We start from the raw sequence: 18,522 nt of genomic DNA, 5'->3' as shown, positions 1-18,522 counted from the left end.
GTTACTCTACAGTGGGACTTCTCAGCCTCAGCACTATTGACATTTTGGCCTGACTGATTCTTTCTTGTGGGGGGGCTGCCCTGTGAATCATAGGACGCTAGTTAGCAGCATCCTTGGTCTCTACCCATGAGATGCCCGTGGTGCACTTCACCCCCAATGACTCCAGACATTGCCAGGTGTCCCCTGGGGGCAAAATAGCCACCCCCAGTTGAAAACCATTGCTGTACAGGAGCTCGTGTCTGGGATAAATGCAGACCAGAGAAATTATAAAATAATATAAATTTGGGTTTGGATGGGAACTTGGAAATCATAAGTATATTGTGTCCTGTGGCGTTCTCACCCACCCCCACTCCAGCACACACACCCCTTTTATACCTGAAGAAGCTGTGACCCAGGGGAATTAATGAATATAAAAAAGACAAAAATACAAGTATGTGAGGTAATACTGTTTGGGGAACTGTAGGGTTATTTGTTTAAAGTTTGTTTGCAGATCATGAATATGTATCTGCTTTCAACTAACTCAAAATAAGAAAGCATAAGCTTGTAGAAATAGGTAAGTGAGGGCATAATGGTTTATATCACAGAAAAACTAATGTCCAGCACCACCAAAAAGGAATTTAAGGTGTATATTGAATATTTTTCAGATTAAAAAGAGTAAAACAAACTCGCTAGAATGTGGCTGACGTCCTGACTCAGCCCGGTGGAGCTGTATGGGCTTCATATTAGGCTATTTTAAGTACCTGTATCAAGAAAGAGACAGAGAAGAGTATTTAAAGTAGTAATAAGTTGCCTTTTTCAAAAAATTACTTTTTATGTCTAGAAAGTAGAAATAACAATGAGAAATCTCTGATGAGATATTTCTACTGTAGGTTGTTATGTTTTATAAGGGCATTTTGTATTGTACTAAGAATTCTCACATAAAGGTAAGAACATTAAATTAAATATTAGCTGCTTGTAGTTATTTTAAGACTCATCTCAATAACCAAGAGAATTTCGTTCTCACACTTTGTACCTTTTGATTACAAACAGTTTTAAACAGGTTTATGTTGTACTTCATCAAAAATTATAGAGGATTGGCAGACTGAGACGCTCTGGGACTGAAATTGGGCAATTCAGAGTTTCTCATGCATGTAAGCTGCTTTTGTTTTGATCCCTATCATTCTCAGTCTGTCTTTTCAAAGATTCTGCTGGAAGGACTGTCCTGAGTGAGGGCACAAGACAAAGTGGCAGGATACAGAGCCACCGGGTCACCCAATACCTGCTATTTCAGGTAGAGTAAAATCTGAGGGATTTTTTTCCCAGAACTTTTGGTTGATAGTGTAATATTTATATTTATTCTGATGGTCCTTTCTTTGGTTTGGTTTGGTTTGGTTTAAGCTAAATATAGTCACGTCTGAACTTACACAACAAAAATGTTTCTGAAAAGTTGTGGATAAATCCATTTTCAATAAGTCAAGTAATATAAAAAGCATCAGGAAAACTTGTTAATTGATTTTATCCTAATGTTCCTGGTCACCCATTTTCTTTAATAGACTCAGTGGTCACAGCCATGCTTTGATTTATCTCTTTTATAAGTTAAGTTTTTGTTGTTGTTGGTGGTGGTGGGGTTTCCTGTGTCTTAAACTTGGCAGCTCGATTCTCAATGAAAAAACTTTAAACCGTGTATGGTTGGTGATTTGTTGACAATTCCTAACTGAAAACCTGCCACTCTGCTTGAAATTTGAAATCCCTTGGCAGGGAGATGTTTTTCTCGGAACAAATCTTTTGGAGGACCTCAAGAAGTTAATTATTCTGGCAACAAGTCTGTTTTTTAAACTTTTTGGATCATTGCAGTATTATGCTGATTTATCTAAAAAATGGATTCTGTGTTGAATAACTGTAGAGTCCTGGCAGATATGAGCATGTCAGATGTCTTGGCACAGTTTTGGGGCAGAGGGGACTTTCCCACTTCTTTATGTAATCCACCATCATAACGTGGGAGTTTTATGAAATTTCTTCTATTATACTGAAATACTTCGCTTTTCATACCGTACATGCTGCTCAGTGAAAACAAGCTCTCTGTATGCCTGTATATGTTTAAAAGAAATGAAAAAGAAAAGTGAAATACAAGAAATTTCTTAAGTTTGCAGTGGTGGTTATTTTTAGCCATGTTCATGTGTTCCAAACGATCCCTTTTAAGTCAATTGATTGGAACTTGGAACAGAGCTTCCCGTAGAAACAATAGTACAGTATATGTGGTTGACAGTTTCCAGAGTAGCCCAAAGATTATTTAACCCATCATATACTAGCATGCTTTGCAGTACAAGGGGCAGTGATGGATATAGCCTGTCAAAACACTGTTTAATGATGTAAAACCTGCAGTTTCAATGCTAGGAATTAAATAAAATTGAAAAGTTAAAAAAATGAATAAGTAATAAATTTTATTTATCTTAAAAAGTGGCTTTTGAGGAAAAGTAGTTTTAAAGAGACTCAGTGGTATGGTAGAAGAGCCCCGGGTGGCCCTAAAGATGTGCTAATTAGCAGTTTGGGCATCTTGGTTAAGAGAATCATCCTCTTGAGCCTCAGTTTCTTCAAATGTCATTGGGGGTTATAAGGATCAGAGTAGAATTTGCACATGAAGTTTGTCAACTGTAAAGTCCTATGCAAATGTACAATATACATTCTGGTTTTTTTCTAAATTATGAAAATCCTGTGTCCTGGCCTTTCTTTTTCTTGACACTCCTACATTAGTAGCAAAAGTGTTTATGCTGGACAATCAGTAAAGTCTTGTTTAGCTCAGAAATACAATAAGTGCATGTTATTTTTATTCCCATAGATGACAGAAACATTTGATTTTTCCAGACAATTTATTGGAACTTTCAAAGTGTTCTCTCTCTCAGTTCTCATTTTCCTAGTCTCCAAATCTCTCCTGTGCTTTCCTTGTCTGAATATCTCTTTTCTTAATCACCTTCTTAAGTTTCAGGTTACAGACTAGGGCTCACACTCCAAGCCCTGGCCTCTCTTTGACCTGTGTCTCTGGCCTCAGACCAGCTCTACACCGCCAGGCCCTGCAGTTGACCAGCTCTTCTGTTGAAGGTCTATTAGAGTCCAAACAGAGGTAGCCTGTCTGGAGGGAACACAGCCTCCCAGCAGTATTTTTGATGGGACTGGAGGCCCTCCCTGATCCCAGGAGTAAAGCCAGATATGCTGTAAGCCTAATCCGCCCAAACCCAAGGAGCTTTTCTGGTAGAAGCAGTGTTAGGAGAAGAAAGGGGGACTTGGCTGCAATTGCAGACCAAAGCTTCCCCATTCCCTGCCTTATTCATAGGAGGGGGTGGAGTGTGGTTGGAAGGAAAGTGGAAAAGGACTTATTAAAGTATTAGTTTCGTGTCAAAGTTATACAGTTCAAGAAACAGAATAACAACATTGAATGTGGGGAGAGGACTTAGAGATCCAGGAAGTGCAATTTATTAATTTTGGAGTGGAGAAATCTTAAGTTGGATAGGTTAACTGATTTGCAGATACCCCTGCCTTCCAATCCCGAGTCCTTTCATGGGACAGCTTGAGACAGTACTTCTGGATCTTGCCACCCTCTCTGTTCTCTGTGTGAGGTTGGCGCTGATTTTGCTTAACTGTATGCTGAGACCCTAGAATCTAACAATCTGCAAAGACTAGAAATGAAGTAGGAGGTAGCCTAGTATACCTACCACCTCTGATTCCCTCCTGCCCTCCACAGGCAGAATGGGTAATAATTCTAATAATTATTAAAGTAATTTGTAGAAGCTGTGGAGACAACTAGAAATATAGTTCCTGCTGTTTTGAAGTTTATAATATTCTGTAATTAAGTTATGTCAATAGAGGGAGCCTATTCCAGACTATGCATTGAACTGAGTATTAGCATGCTGGGTTCTAGTTTTATTTCTTCCATTGAATTTCTTCCAGGCCCTAGTTAAGACTTAGAAAAGATAATTGAACTCTTAGGCCTCTGTTTTCTTATCCATAAAATCAGAAGATTGAATCTTGAAACCCTCATATCTGTGTATTCTGAGTCACAATCTCATGATACTTTTTAAAAATTTTAATCATTAGATTTTGGATCCCTTTCTATTTCAAGATATTCTTGGCTAAGCTGTAAAAGCAAATTAATTTATATGCTAATATGTCAGGCAACTTAGCAATTCATAGAACTACAGGCTAGAAAGGGTCTTGAAATATATAATGGTTCATTTCTTCAATTTTAAGGCAGAACTACATTCCAAGCTTATGTAAAACCATTTGATTATATACTCCAGTACCGTGGTCCGCAACCCCCAGGCTGCATCCTGGTACCGGTTCCTGGCCTGTTAGGAAACGGGCTGCGCATCACCGCCCTAACTCTGTACCATACCCCCATGACACCCCACCCCTAACCCCTGGTCCATGGAAAAATTGTCTTCCATGAAACTGGTCCCTGTTGCCAAAGAGATTGGGGACTGCCTATCTAGTAGGTCTGCCTAAAATAGAATATAACTGCTTTTGAAAATTCAAAGACAGTAAATTAGAGGATTATTATTACAAAAGCACTTTTGACTCTACAAAGGAATTTAACCACAGAATTCTTTTCAATAGTGAGTTCCTCCAGTGCATTTAAAATGTAGTATGATTTGCAGATGTTTAGTTTATGTATACCAGACATATATAGTTCTGTATATTTACAGTCCCTGTAGTTCTCTGCAGCAGTGCTGAATAGATGCACACCAGGCATGCTTTCTGTTAACTAATTGTGGGAATTTCCTCTGGTTTGAGAGTTCTTTTTTGCTCTTTTGTTGGAATTTTAACTGACCTGTCTTTCCTCCCTCCTCATGTTCCTCCCAGTAGTCGAAGCAGCATTCATTTGTAGAATGATTGGTTGAAATATGAGAGAATCTCGGGCTGTTGGATAAGTCACCCTTTAGGGGATGAACCTGTGACTGAGGAGGTAGGACTTTCTGTAGTGGCAGGAGCACGAGCCACATACAAACAGATTCAAGTTCAGATGCCAGCACTACCTCTCACTAGCATTAAGTTACTGAACCCCTCAGAATCTGGTTTTCATCTGTGGTGTAGGAATAGTGATAATAATGCTTATATCATATAATAAATGAAAGCATTTGTCTTTTCTGAAGGGGCTGACACAAATAGGTACTTAATGAAAGGTAGCTTCTTGCCTTTTTCCTCAAATCCAGGGAGAAGCCATAAAGCAGTCCCAGAACTGCAGCCCTAGGAGTTGCAGTGTCAGGGGCCTCCTTGAGGTGTTAGGCAGGCAGGCTGGGGGTTCTAGGAGGATTCACTATGGTATGGCCTGGTGTGGTGGCCTGTGTTCAAGTCTACTAACTCTCTGTGATCTGGAAATGTCTCTTTCAGATCAATTTCCTTTTTTTTTTTTGAGACAGAGTCTCACTTTGTTGCCTGGGCTAGAGTGAGTGCTGTGGTGTCAGCCTAGCTCACAGCAACCTCAAACTCCTGGGCTCAAGCGATCCTCCTGCCTCAGCCTCGCAGGTAGCTGGGACTACAGGCATTCGCCACTATGCCCGGCTAATTTTTTCTATATATGTTTTAGTTGGCCAGATAATTTCTTTCTATTTGTAGTAGAGACGGGGTCTTGCTCTTGCTCAGGCTGGTCTCGAACTCCTGATCTTGAGCGATCCACCTGCCTCGGCCTCCCAGAGTGCTAGGATTATAGGCATGAGCCACCGCGCCCGGCCTCAATTTCCTGATCTGTAAACTGAGGCTAGTAGCATTTACCTAATTGGGTTGTTGGAGACTGAGCGCATTACTTTGTGTAAAGTGCTGGAACGTAGCACATCTTGGTGTTTGCTCCAGTCTGTTATGGGGAGGATCATTTTGTTGTTAAAGTTCAACACAGACTATTTTTTAAAATTGTGTGGGATGACTGCAGGCTTTATAAAAGACAACTGATATTTTCAGTTGAGGAAGCTCTTGTTTCTGAACAGTACTTGGCCAGTTTCTTTAACAGGGGATATTATAGCTTTGCTCCGAGAAGCCTGCCCCAGAGCCTTTCATCTCTTCCCCTCTCTCTGCATGTCCACTCTGTACGGCTTTTGTTATTAATGTGCAGCAGTTGAAGTCACTGACTTGGGTGCAGGCCAGGCCAGCATTACTGAGGTCATATATTACTTTCCTAGACTCTAGCCATGAACAGGATGTTGGAAGTCAGAAGTACGGGGAAGCTGCCTTTTTAGACAGCCCACATGAAAGGTGTGTTTGCCTCCTTCATAATATTTATGCCAATAGATAAGAATCTTACTCAGTATCTTAGCAATATTTTTTTCTCTTACTCTACAACCTTTACGCTGCTGGGCTGTCCTTTTGCTTATTCTTTGGTTAAAGTGACTAATGTTCTTTTGTTACGCATCTTTCTCCATTGTTTCATTGTTGAAAATCTCTTCAGTGAACTGTTTATTTAAGGCAGGTAGAATTTCCCAATGAAGCCGTATATTTCTGTAGGTTCTGTATATACAGCAAGATATTTGGGGACTATTTTATTTTGTTTTATTTTGTAAATGAAATAACCCTGTGGAGAAAGTATTTTCACTTGCTATTCATTGAAACAGCAAGTGAAAGTGTGTTTCCCTCAGGAATGGTGTAACTGAAGAACATACTTTTATGTTTTGCTCTGCTTTTGTATTTGGGGCTTGGGAAACTACGTTTCTGTTGTTTTGGAAAAGCAATGGAATTTTATCAGACATTTTCCTGAAACTCCCTACCTTCTCTTTTTCCTGAAATACTTCTTTAAAAGTCCTGTTTTGCTCTGTTAAAAGGTTCCATCATTTAAAAAGTAAAAGAGCTTGGTTAGTTTACGTTGTTTTGATGATCTGTTGGCTTCATGAAAGAAGAGACTGTTTGTCAGAGGAAGATACAGTCTGAGAAACAGCACTTGGAGGATCATATGACCATTAGTGTGAAACTCCGGGCAGTGATTTGTTAGCTTGAGCAGCCAAGATTTCTTTTCAGTATCTGCAAATAAATACGCGGCCTCAGACCCTATTGTTCCTTGTGATGTGTGAGGGTGGAGTGGGGGCATAACACTGGGCAGGTTTAAACTTTATTCTGACTTCTGTCCCCTAATTGTGGGGATTTTCTATGGTTTTAGTAACTCCCATTGTGAAACAGAAACTGATTGCTAGTTGATTTTAGCTATTACTAAATTGTGACATGCATGCACTTCTTTTTAATTTGTTTTCTGCTGTTTTCTCAGTTTGAAAGCAGTAATTGTGAGTTAGAATTCCTGGAAATATTCTTCTTCCATAATGATATGTCACAGATGTTTGAGTGCTACACACACTCCCCTCTCCATTTTTAATGTCAATTTAGTGGAGATAAAACGTGGTTAATAGCTGTGTGTTGTAATGAGTCTGGCCTCTCCCCAGAGGCTCCGTATTTCAATATGTTAGGGTACCCCTCTGATCTTTCTGAAATGTCCACCATCGGATCATTGAGACAATGTGCTGTTTAATGTGTGTGTTTCTAAGGTTCTATATATGATTTGGACACAGAATAGCTTGCACGATTCCCAAAGCCACATTCTGCATCCTCTTACAGAACACAGGGAAGGATCATGATGTTCTTTATACTTAGTTCTTTAAAAAACATATACTTTATAATATATTGTAGAAGATTTCGAAAATTCTTAGAAGTATAAAGAAGAAAATAAAAATCACTGTAATTCTACCTCTCAAGAGAAAAACTGCTGTTAAAATGTTGAGGTATTTACTTCTAGACTCATTTTCTATACGTATTTACATAGTATATAGTTCTTATTTTATAAGAATAACTATAAACTGTTTTGAAACCTGATTTTTTAAAGCATAGCAATATATGTGAGCACATTTTTCACATCCCAAAATAGTCTTTGAAAATAATTTTAAGTGGCTGCATGTTTTGTCTCCATTGTAGTTTGGCTCTGGAAAGAGTTGAAACTATGCCAAATAAAAAAGTCCATTTTGAGGATAAGGTCTTCCTTCCTAACTTTAAAATTAATTGGTGTAAAAGAGTAATTGAGAACATGCTAATTTTGTGCTTTACTCAAGATAGAGTTATTTATTCTTTGCTATATTTCTGTAACAAAAAACAAACATTTTTCTTTAACTGTATCATCCTTGGTATAGAAACAACTAGTTTAATAATTACTTTTTAATTAGCTGTTCATAGCTAATTAAACTAGGGAAGTTTTCAAAACATCAACTTTTGTCCCATTAAAAAAAATCAAATAATTGCAAAATAGTTCTTTCCTTTAAATTTGAAGTAAGTTTAAAGTTTTTTGCAACAGAATTTTGGGTTCATCTACCACAATCAGTTGGTGCCATTGGCTGTGCTGTAATTTCCAGACGTGACTTTCTTCCAGCCTCCCGACTGTACAGGACGGGAAGGACTGTGGTGGTCAGCGAGATGGAGCCAGATGTTCCCCCTGATGGGGGCCAGGGCCCCAGCAGAGATAGATGCTGCAGCCGACAGATTAGGAACAACAGCAAATGCCGGTGGGCTTGCTCAACCTTTCCTGGAGAGGAAAGAAGCTCTTCTCTTCTGCTAGTGCATTTTGCAACTACATTTGCAGGCACTGTTCAGTCTGGTGTAGCAGTATCTAGGCAGTTAACTTCTAACAGACTGTGAAGGAGGAGATGGTGGTAGTACTTGGCTGAGTTGGCGGCCAGTAGGGTTGTCTGATGAAATCCACATTTTGGCGTTCTTGAAGTCTTTCAAAGGAATCTGGGTAAGTCATTGAACCTTGTGTCATTTTGGTTTACTTGGCTTTTAAAGGGGAGTGGTAATTAAACTGAAGGGAGCCAATAATCAGTGGATCTTTGTGGCAGTTTTCAGTTTGAAAATTGAAACCTTGAGTCACAGAGCCATTGACTAGTAAAAGTACGGTGGCTTGTCCTTGACACTGGGAGTTCATTGGGGGAAAAGAGAGTCATGTGTCTCTGAGTTTATATATCTGCATAGCTACTTAGGAGCTTTCTTAGCTACTTTCTTAACCTCTTTGAACCTCAGCTATAAAAATGATCGTAATAATAATTGCTTTAAAGATAAATGAGAGCTTGCATTTTATAAGTGTGTGGCACAGTTATTAGTTCCTCAGTAGATATTAGTTCCTGCGATAATGATAGACTTCTGCCACATCATCTGACCCCAATGTGTGGGTTTATGATTGATCATTGGGATTTTGTAGCCCCGGATCAAAGTTGTTTTCCCTTCCTAATTAATTACAGTCTCATGCACTGAGCTAAACTTGAAAATATAGATCTTTATAAAAAGATGCCCCAAATATAGTGACTTAAATAAGTTATAAGGTTTTTAGTGATTTTCCCCTCTTTCTCTCTCAGAACAGTTCAGGTGATCCATAGTGGTTCAGGACTAGTATGGTACCTCAATAGACAAATTTCTTCCTTCTTGTTTGTCTTGCCGTCCTGAGAGGGTTGCCCTCGTCTTCACAGTCAGTGATGACTCACCAAGGTCTCATTTCAGCCCAGGAGAAGGAGGATGGGCTACAGATTGTACCGATCATTTTCACTCTTATCCTGCTGGCCAGAACATGACCTCAGCTAGCTGCAAGAGAGGCTGGGAAATGTAATTATTAGCAAGCTGGACATTCTGCTAAAGCTTTTATTGCTTTTATTACTATAGATCAGGGGTCAGCAAACAATGGTCTGAGTGTCAAATCAGCCAGCCACCTGTATTTGTAAATAAAATTGTATGGGAACACAGCCATGCCCATTTGTTTACAAATTATCTGTGCCTGTTTTCACATTACAATGAAAGAATTGGGTACAAGTTGCGTATCTTTTATCCAAAATGCTTGGGACCATAAGTGTTTCGGATTTCAGATTTTTTTTTTTGGTTTTGGAATATTTGCATATACATAATGAGATGTCTTGGGAATGGGACCCAAGTCTAAACATGAAATTCAATTATGTTTCTTAATTATGTTATATGTATAGCCTGAAGGTAATTTTATATAATATTTTTAAATAATTTTGTGCATGAAACAAAGATTTGACTGCATTTTAACAGCAAACCATCACATGAGGTGATGTGTGGAATTTTCCACTTTTGGTGTTATGTTAATGCTCAAAATTTTGGATTTTGGAGAATTTTGGATTTTGGATTTTTAGATTAGGGATGCTCAACCTATAGTTGCTACAGAGACCATGTGGCCTGCAAAACCTAAAGTATTTACTGTCTGGCACTTTACAGAAGATGTTTGTTGACTTCTACTACAGGCAATGGGAAAATGAATATGAGAGGGACAACTGGTGAGCCCCAGTAGAGGACAAGGTGAGCAGGGTGAGTCCCTGCCTTGGCAATGCAGAGTTAGGACTTTTTACTTAGGAAGCCTAGTGACCCGTGAGGGAGTGAGTTGGCGTGTAAGTGATTATGGAAGAAGTAATGTTTAGGGTTAGCTTTAAGGAGCCAGGCATGAGGTAGCCTGGTGGAGGTGAAGGGATGAGGGTGCAGATGGTGGCTTACTGACATGAGCTTCCGTCTGTAAAGTGGAACATCATAATTCAAGGACTTTCCCCTCTTCCTGCAGCCCACTGCTCTATCTGGCATTCAACTCTTGTTTCATCCCCACTGCCACACCTGTAAGTCAGACTCTCTCTACCCATTCATTGCCTTCTCACTGGTTTCCCTGCCTAGGGGCTCAGCCTCCTCCAAAGTCACCTCCTGTAAGTGTGGCTCTTATGTTACTCCTCTTTAAGGAACTTCCAGTGAGTCCCCATTAGCTACTCAGAAAAAAGGCCAAGCTCCTTGGTTTGTCACTTAAGGTCTTTCCACTCCTTGGCCCTCATCTTCATTTCCTGTCCTGTTTTCTTTCACAGACTTAACATACCCTCTGGATTCCAGCCTAACAGAAGTATCTCATGCCTGCTCTGTCCTTTGCCCTGTATTTGGTCTTATCTCTTCTGCTTCACTTTGTCCAAAGGCTTTGGGGACCTGGGTCTATAGCTGGCACATGGTAGGCACATTTATGGCTGGGGCAGAGGGGATGCTGACTTCATTTTGGTTCCTCTCACATCGTATTTCCCTTTCCAGCTGGGCCCCCACCCCCACCTTAAGAGCGAGCTCTCCCTCCTTGAATGCTCATAGCTTTGTATATTTCTCTTGCTGCACTGGCTACTTTCTGTTTGGGATTATAATTATTCCTTATATATTTCGAACTTCCTTGCAGAGAATAGATCTGAGGCCAAGTCCAGACCTGATTGAACAGTGCATTCTTCACTTTCATCTAGTACGTGCCCAGTGACTATTTTGTTGATTAGTGTTACATTGATTCTATCTACAAACAGTGCCATCTGCAAATTCGTGGCTCTCACTAGAAATGCAGTTTACCACCTGGAGGGATTTAAGTGCAAATGAAAATAGAGTTCTAATAAAATTGTGTTGAAAATGAGTGCCACTTAAGATCTTAAAAACCCAGAGTGATTTTTAGCTAGTTTTTAGCAAAAGTACATTTTTGAACTGTTTTCTTCAGACTTGAAGCAGTATTAGAATACATTCATATTTGGAAATTTTAAACAGTTCATTGAAAAGCCAAGGCTGAGCCAGAAATCAGACAGAGCTTTTGCAAGGCATAAGGGAGGAGCATGTGGGCAGAACCCCCTGTGAGTGCAGGAGATGGGCCGCCTGCAGGAAAGCCGCCCCGTCCACTCTGCAGAGGAGGATTGAAGCATTTTCTGCACAACTGACTGCACAAAGATCCATTGAAAATCACTCCCATTAAACTCACAGAAGGTAGTATTTCCACAGTTTCGTCTTTCCACGGTCACTAATCGAATGTCATAAGAGCTTTTATTTTTATAGAGATGATTTACCCCGTGAAGGACCAACACTTTTTCTTCCTTGGTCTTTTTTGACCAAGCATAGAATGAGGAGACTAGTATAAATAACGAAATACTTAACATATACTGGCAAAGAATTTATGTTGTTCACTCATCTCCTATTAATTAAATCTAGTGAGGTTGGCGACAGTGTTGGGAAGCAGATGGATAAACATGAATTTCAAATGTATATTTAGATCATTTGAAAAGATTGTTAGGAAAGATACCACCTAGGCAACATGGTAGGGCTTCATCTGTGAGTTCAGGTGCAGGTGCTCGTAGTGTAAATACAGTACTACTTTCAGCCCCCTCTGACTGAGGAATGTCTGAAAAATGAGGAAGGAAAGCGAAGAGGTCTCTCTTTTTTGTGGTTTATGCATTTTAAAGTTAACAAGGAAGAAGATGATTTATTCTTGAGTTTTTATTCAAGCTGAAGTTAGGATAAAGACCATTACCAGTGTATGAAAGTTAGTGCTTTTCCTCCCTCTCCTAACTCTGCTTTTACTTACTGTTCTCTATCCGGTGTCTGGCAGAGTACTCATCAGATATAAGTGCTCAGTACATATTTGTTGAATGAATAAGTAAGTGGATTCTGGCACTTGGTTGTAAGAGCTTTCTGGAAGATGAAAGGATTTTTAAGCAAAATGATTTTTTAAGATGTAAAGAGAAAAGCAGCTTGTCTTCCAGTCCCCCTCTTCCCTTCACCCTGCCAGCCCCGCTCCAAGACAAGCTTCTCTGGCACCTCTTCTGGTTTTAGTTTGGGAAGAGTGAAGGTGTGTGGCCTCCTATTACTGAAAGGAAAACCCTGGTGTTGTGTAACAGTGTTTCATGGACTGTTTCATAATAAACATAATATTAAACACAGCTAGAGTGAGTTCATTTTGAATCCAGTATTTATAGTGTTGAATTGAGCTACAGATCTAGGCCTTCTGTGCAACGTACTAGAATTTTAGAAATGGAGTGAAGAGGTTCATGCAGAAAACTGTTTCCTGTTTTGGCCTGCTGTCTTATTCCTTCAAAATTGTGAAGTTTAACACAGAGTTAGATCTTCAGCTAATAGTAAATTAAGGATATTTGTGAACAAACCCATATAATTTATGTCCCTTAGTTTTGAACTCATGATATTTCTGCTCCAGGTATATAAGGGGCACGACAAAAGAAAAATGTCAATTAGTTTGTAAAGTGATTAGTAGGTTTTTGTTTTGTTTAGGAAGCACAGTAGTATAGTAGTTGGGCATTTGAACTTTGCCTCTTATAGACCTGCAGTTGATCATTGTTCCAAACTTCACTACTCTTTTCACTCAACCCTCCAAGTCTGTTTCTTCATCTGGAAATTGGGAATAGTAACATTACTTTTCTCAGAGGCTCATTAATGAGATAATTCGTGTAAAACACTCAGAACACTGCTACATATAGTGAGTGTTTATACCATTTATGGTAAAGCCTATGCCACTGGAACAAAGAGACCCCAAAATACAGTGAATCAAAGGAGATACAACTTTTTTTATTGCTTATATAACAAAGTGAGCATTCCAGGCTTGCAAAGCAGTCATGTGCCTTGCAAAAATTCAGGGACCCAGGTTCCTTCCACCTTGTTGCTCCAGCCTCCCTACATCTCAGAGCCCATCTGCATAGTCAAAGATAGGTCACAGGCATGTCTATGTCCCAGCTTGAGGGGAGGAGAAAGAGTGTGGAGGAAGTGTGCCCCACTGTCTTTACGCCCAGACCCAGAAAAGCACACATCCCTGCTTTGCACTCTCCATTGAGGAGAGAGAAGTCACATGGCCATAGAGGCTGCCAGAGAGGCTGAGAAGTATAATTTCTAGCTGGATGGCCATATACCCAGTTACAACTCATTCACTATGTACGAATGGAAGAACAGATTTGAGTGAGCAAGTAATGGTGTGCCCCAAGGTGCTTAATAAATGCAACCATTATTTATTTATTAAAAAATAATACTTCAAGTGAAGGTCTAAAGATCTCTGTTCTAGGAGAAGAGGAACTAAAGAGCTGCTGTAACAGTTGTGTCTCCCATAAGGTATTATTTATTAAATTTTTATTTTATTTTTGGACAGGGGACCTTTAAGTATTGAACCTCAAATCCAGGTAAACCCCGAGGGAGAAAAGAAAGGGTGATAAAAAGCAGCAGAAAGATGGGAATGTGTTAAAAGGAGGGAATGCTGATTAGCTCTGCTCTTCCTTCCTCTCAGCCAGCTGCTGTACTCTGGCTGACAAGAAAGGCTTGCTCCGTAAATTAAACTTAACCCCTTACCTGACTTGGCAAGGACAAAGTACACTGGCTTCTAAAGAAGGGTTTTCTGGAAACAAGGTAGTTATTTCAAAGCAAAATACATACATATGTACATGCATGCAAACAGATAAGAGGAGAGTTGTGCAGGGAAACCACTTATCTGGACTTTTTTCTTTAAAAGATAAATTTTAGGGGATGGGTAAATTCACACCTAGTGTGTGTGGTGCACGCTGTCTGGGGGATGGGCTCGCTTGTAGCTTTGACTTGGGTGGTGCAAAGGCAATTTATGTGACCAAAGTGTTTGTACCCTTGTAATATTCTGAGAGAGATATATATAAAAGATAAACTTTGTTCTATGTAAAGAAGAAAACTACATACATATTCATTGAAATTATCTCTTGACTTGTCACTGTTCCCAAAGAGAAAACAAAGGTGAAATACCCGAGTTTCTGCATTCAGAAGAAAGTACTTCAGGTAAAAATTAACTATTAAGTAAGCAACTTTTCTCAACAGAAGAAATGCACAAATTCTTAAGGGCAGCCAAGTTGCGAGTAAAGACCTAGTGTTATAACAAATGTTTTTAAATGCTTATAAAAATTACCTCCTTAAGTTATTTTATTCTTGCATTTTTAGCATCAAAAAACAATTAAAAGAAGTGAAATGATGCCCTGAACTGCTGTGTGGTATCTTTTAAAATCTGCAGTGTTAGGTGTGGCAAGTAACATACACTGCACACTTTTGTTTTTTTTTTTTTTTTTTTTTGAGACAGAGTGTCACTTTGTTGCCCGGGCTAGAGTGAGTGCCGTGGCATCAGCCTAGCTCACAGCAACCTCAAACTCCTGGGCTTAAGCGATCCTACTGCCTCAGCCTCCCTAGTAGCTGGGACTACAGGCATGAGCCACCATGCCCGGCTAATTTTTTTGTATATATATTTTTTAGTTGGCCAGATAATTTCTTTCTATTTTTAGTAGAGACGGGGTCTCACTCTTGCTCAGGCTGGTCTCGAACTCCTGACCTCGAGCGATCCACCCGCCTCGGCCTCCCAGAGCTAGGATTACAGGCGTGAGCCACCGCGCCGGCCTACTGCACACTTTTGTATGCAGGTAATGCTCATCTGTTTGATAATGGGGCGATCTTTAAAAGCAGGCATCTGTTTTTGTTTTTGTAAGGAACTCAGTGCCTAACTGCTGAAAATAGTTGCAGTTATTTTAAACAGATGGTCCCAAGGTAATAGGGAAGAAAGTAGGTCAGTCTGTTTCTCAATTTTTATTTTTCCTCTACCAAAATGTTAAAAATAATTAACAGTATATACTTTGAATCAGTGCTATCCAAATGCTTACTTCTAGGGTGCTCCTTTTGTAAGAGATAGGATTTGTGGATTAAAGTGTTCAACTTGATAAAGTCAAAAGCCAATATAAATTGCTTAAATTCCTACTTCTTGGTTGCATTTATCAAAATGCATTGTTGGAATAGAGCTTATGATTTTTAAGAGACAATTGTGGTAAAATACATGGAGCCTACAAAAATTCATTTCAAAAGTTTCTAATTTTTAAGAGGGTGATAAGTGGTGATGTTAATATTTTATGTGATTAGGACCTTGCCAGATAACCAGAAAGGTACAGGTTGATGACATTCATATATTGTTATGATTTCCAGATTCCTCAGGGGTCTTCAGTTAATAGTTCATAAGCTACTCTTCTTTAGTTTCTGATATTGAAGATAATATTTTGATAATGCAACAATGAATTAGTATTTATAAGGAACTTTGAAGAAGACAACACTTCTTTAGTATGCAGATTATAACAGTACTCATGCCCAACTGATATAAAGATAAATATCTGGGTTTTTACTTCTGAAATACTGGGCTGTTGAAGCTAAGATTTTTCTAATAATTACTTCCCATTGGTGATAATTGCACCTGGTTCATATCTGTGAGCTGTGTTTCCTTGCATGTGTCCACAAACCAGCTATAATTCTTTGATTTTGATTTCTGCATTTTCTTTACTTGTACTGTTTCAATGATTACCCACAATTGATAGCTCTTAGGCATTCGTGGAGTATGGATTTTAAGCCTACTTATCTGGAATATTTTGCTTTTGTTTCTGTCTGAATTTGTATAAGCAAAAAATAGTGGACTGTCTCACATGAAATAATAAAATCGTAAATCAGGAGTCCTCAAACTGTGGCCTGTGGGCCTGATATTGTCTAGAAGGTTGTTTACATTTATATGGGTTGTAAAAAAAAAAAAAAGAAGAAGAAGAAGACTATGAGATGGAGACCATGTGTAGCCTATAAGGCCTAATATGTTTACTCTCTGGCCCTTTACAAAAACGTTTGCTGCCCATTGTCATAAACATGTAGTATAATGCTAAGTGTTTTAAGGGCACGGGCTCTGGGGCCAGACTACATTGGTTCAAGTTCTGGTTTTACCATTTCCAGTATGACGTTGGACAAGTTACTTAATCTCTTTGTGACTCGTTTTCTCATCTATAAATGGGAATAATTACAGCCTACCTCATAGGGCTATGATGAGGATTAAGTTAATGTATAAAGTGCTTAGAACAATGTGTATTACATAATGAGTATTCAATAAATGTTAATAATTGTTATTATAGTGGGAAAAGTCTTGACAGATCATCTAAACTAGTTTATGCTTTTAACTGGTGAATGTCCAAATTATCAAAGACCATATTCTGATTTCTGCATCAAGAATGGAGGGCCATTTTCTTTTTAATGGTACCTGCTTTACTGAAAAAAGTCAAGACAGACCCATACTCAAATGTAAAAAATTCTTGAAAACAAAAAGAAATAGAATGATAGCTGCTTTCTAAATTTAGAAAAGGACAATCAAAGTTGATTTATTTTAATAATGATACTTAAACACAAAAAATCCTTTTATGGACCTAGGATAAACATAAGAAGAAATAAAGTAGAAATAAAGGATATAGAAGGCCTGGCACAGTGGCTCACACCTGCAATCCTAGCACTTTGGGAGGCCAAGGAGGCAGGAGGATCACTTGAGGCCAGGAGTTGGAGACCAGCCTGAGAAACATAGTGAGACTCCATCTCTACAAAAAGTAGAACAATTGGCTCGTGTGGTGGCACACACTGGTAGTCCAGCTACTTGGGAGGCTGAGGCAGGAGGATCACTTGAGCCCAGGAGTTTGAGGTTGCAGTGTGCTATGATGATGCCACTGTACTTTAGTCCGGGTGACAGAGTGAGACCCTATCTCAAAAAAAAAAAAAAAAAAAAGAGAGAGAGATAGAAGACAATGTTAGAGAAGGAAGGAGAAATAAGAATAAGAAATGTAGTCAACAGAAGAGAAGAAAGATTTGGATCAAAAGGGAACCTGGAGGTTTCTCAAGGAAGTCCGGTGTTGATATCCCTCTTGCCCTTGGGAACCCACCTCAGTTATTCTCTATATCCAATTTAAATGCTCCCATTTGAAGGAAAGTGTGACTCTTTGATTATTTTCCATTGCAGAAATAAATTTTTAACATCATGTCAAGTGATGTTTACTGAACATACATTTTAGGCAAGGTGTATTCCCTCAGAAAACCTAGCCATATATGCATACAAAATCATCGTATTTTGTATATTTATCTTTTAGGCCAAGCAGTTCTATTCCTTTTAGCCACTTGCCTTAATCATCATCATTGTTATCATCAAACATTTGTTGGGTTCCTAAATACCTTTTTTCATTTTCTCTAATACTTCTGGCTTTGCTCCACTTGCTCTTTCAAGTAGGGGAAGAACAAACTTAATTATTTACAAAATGTAGAAATCGTTTAAAAACAAGAAAAAATTTAACAAAGTGTAGTTTGTTCTCTCTCTTTCCTTCTTTTGTACTCAGATTGTTTATTCTGTTGATGGATATTGGACTGGAGTGATGAGTGTTCCGGGATGGGTATTTGATGATGTCAGGGGACGCAAGTAATGGCCTTGCATGGAGATTACAACGTGAAGCCACACATTGATTACCTCATCTTATTAGCCGATGGAGATGTTTGAGAGAGCAAGATTGCAGAGCTTTCAAGCCTATACAGCTCCCAGGATCTGATCCTAAGAGCTTGATAATTGTCATTGCCCAGAGGGACTGTGTTAAGAATAATGGTGGCTTAATCTACTGAAACACATTTTAGGAGAGTGTTATAACAGTTCCCCACATCCTTTAGATTGTTTAGATAAGGTTAGGGCTTTCAGATCAACTTGGGTTTTCCTTCATAGCGATTATAGAATTCTAAAATTAATCCTGCTTGTTTACTCGTTTGTTTTTGTCTTTCTCCACTAGAATTTAAGTCTGCTGAGGTAGGCAAATTTTTGTTTCTTGAACTACTACCCCTCCAGCAGTGGCACATGTAGGTGCTTAATAAATATTTTTGGATGAGTGAATGAATTAATAGAGTAAATATAGTTAATCTTTATTCCAATGA

General features: G+C 39.0%; 1 protein-coding gene across 5 annotated transcripts in view; it reads left to right on the top strand.

Annotated features, from left to right (window-relative positions):
• GAB1 (GRB2 associated binding protein 1) overlaps positions 1–18,522 on the top strand; it is a 113,354-nt gene that overhangs the window by 40,066 nt on the left and 54,766 nt on the right. The window contains exon 1 of one of the 5 annotated variants that reach the window (XM_045552205.1): positions 5,943–6,216. The exons of the other annotated variants lie outside the window; for them this stretch is intronic. The gene's annotated coding sequence lies outside the window, so the exon portion shown is untranslated. Of the gene's footprint in view, positions 1–5,942; positions 6,217–18,522 lie in introns of those variants that run through there. 5 annotated transcript variants of the gene reach the window in all.

Source organism: Lemur catta, chromosome 5 (assembly GCF_020740605.2).
Source record: "Lemur catta isolate mLemCat1 chromosome 5, mLemCat1.pri, whole genome shotgun sequence".
Classification (NCBI taxonomy): domain Eukaryota; kingdom Metazoa; phylum Chordata; class Mammalia; order Primates; family Lemuridae; genus Lemur; species Lemur catta.
This window is presented reverse-complemented; position numbering and strand designations above follow the sequence as displayed.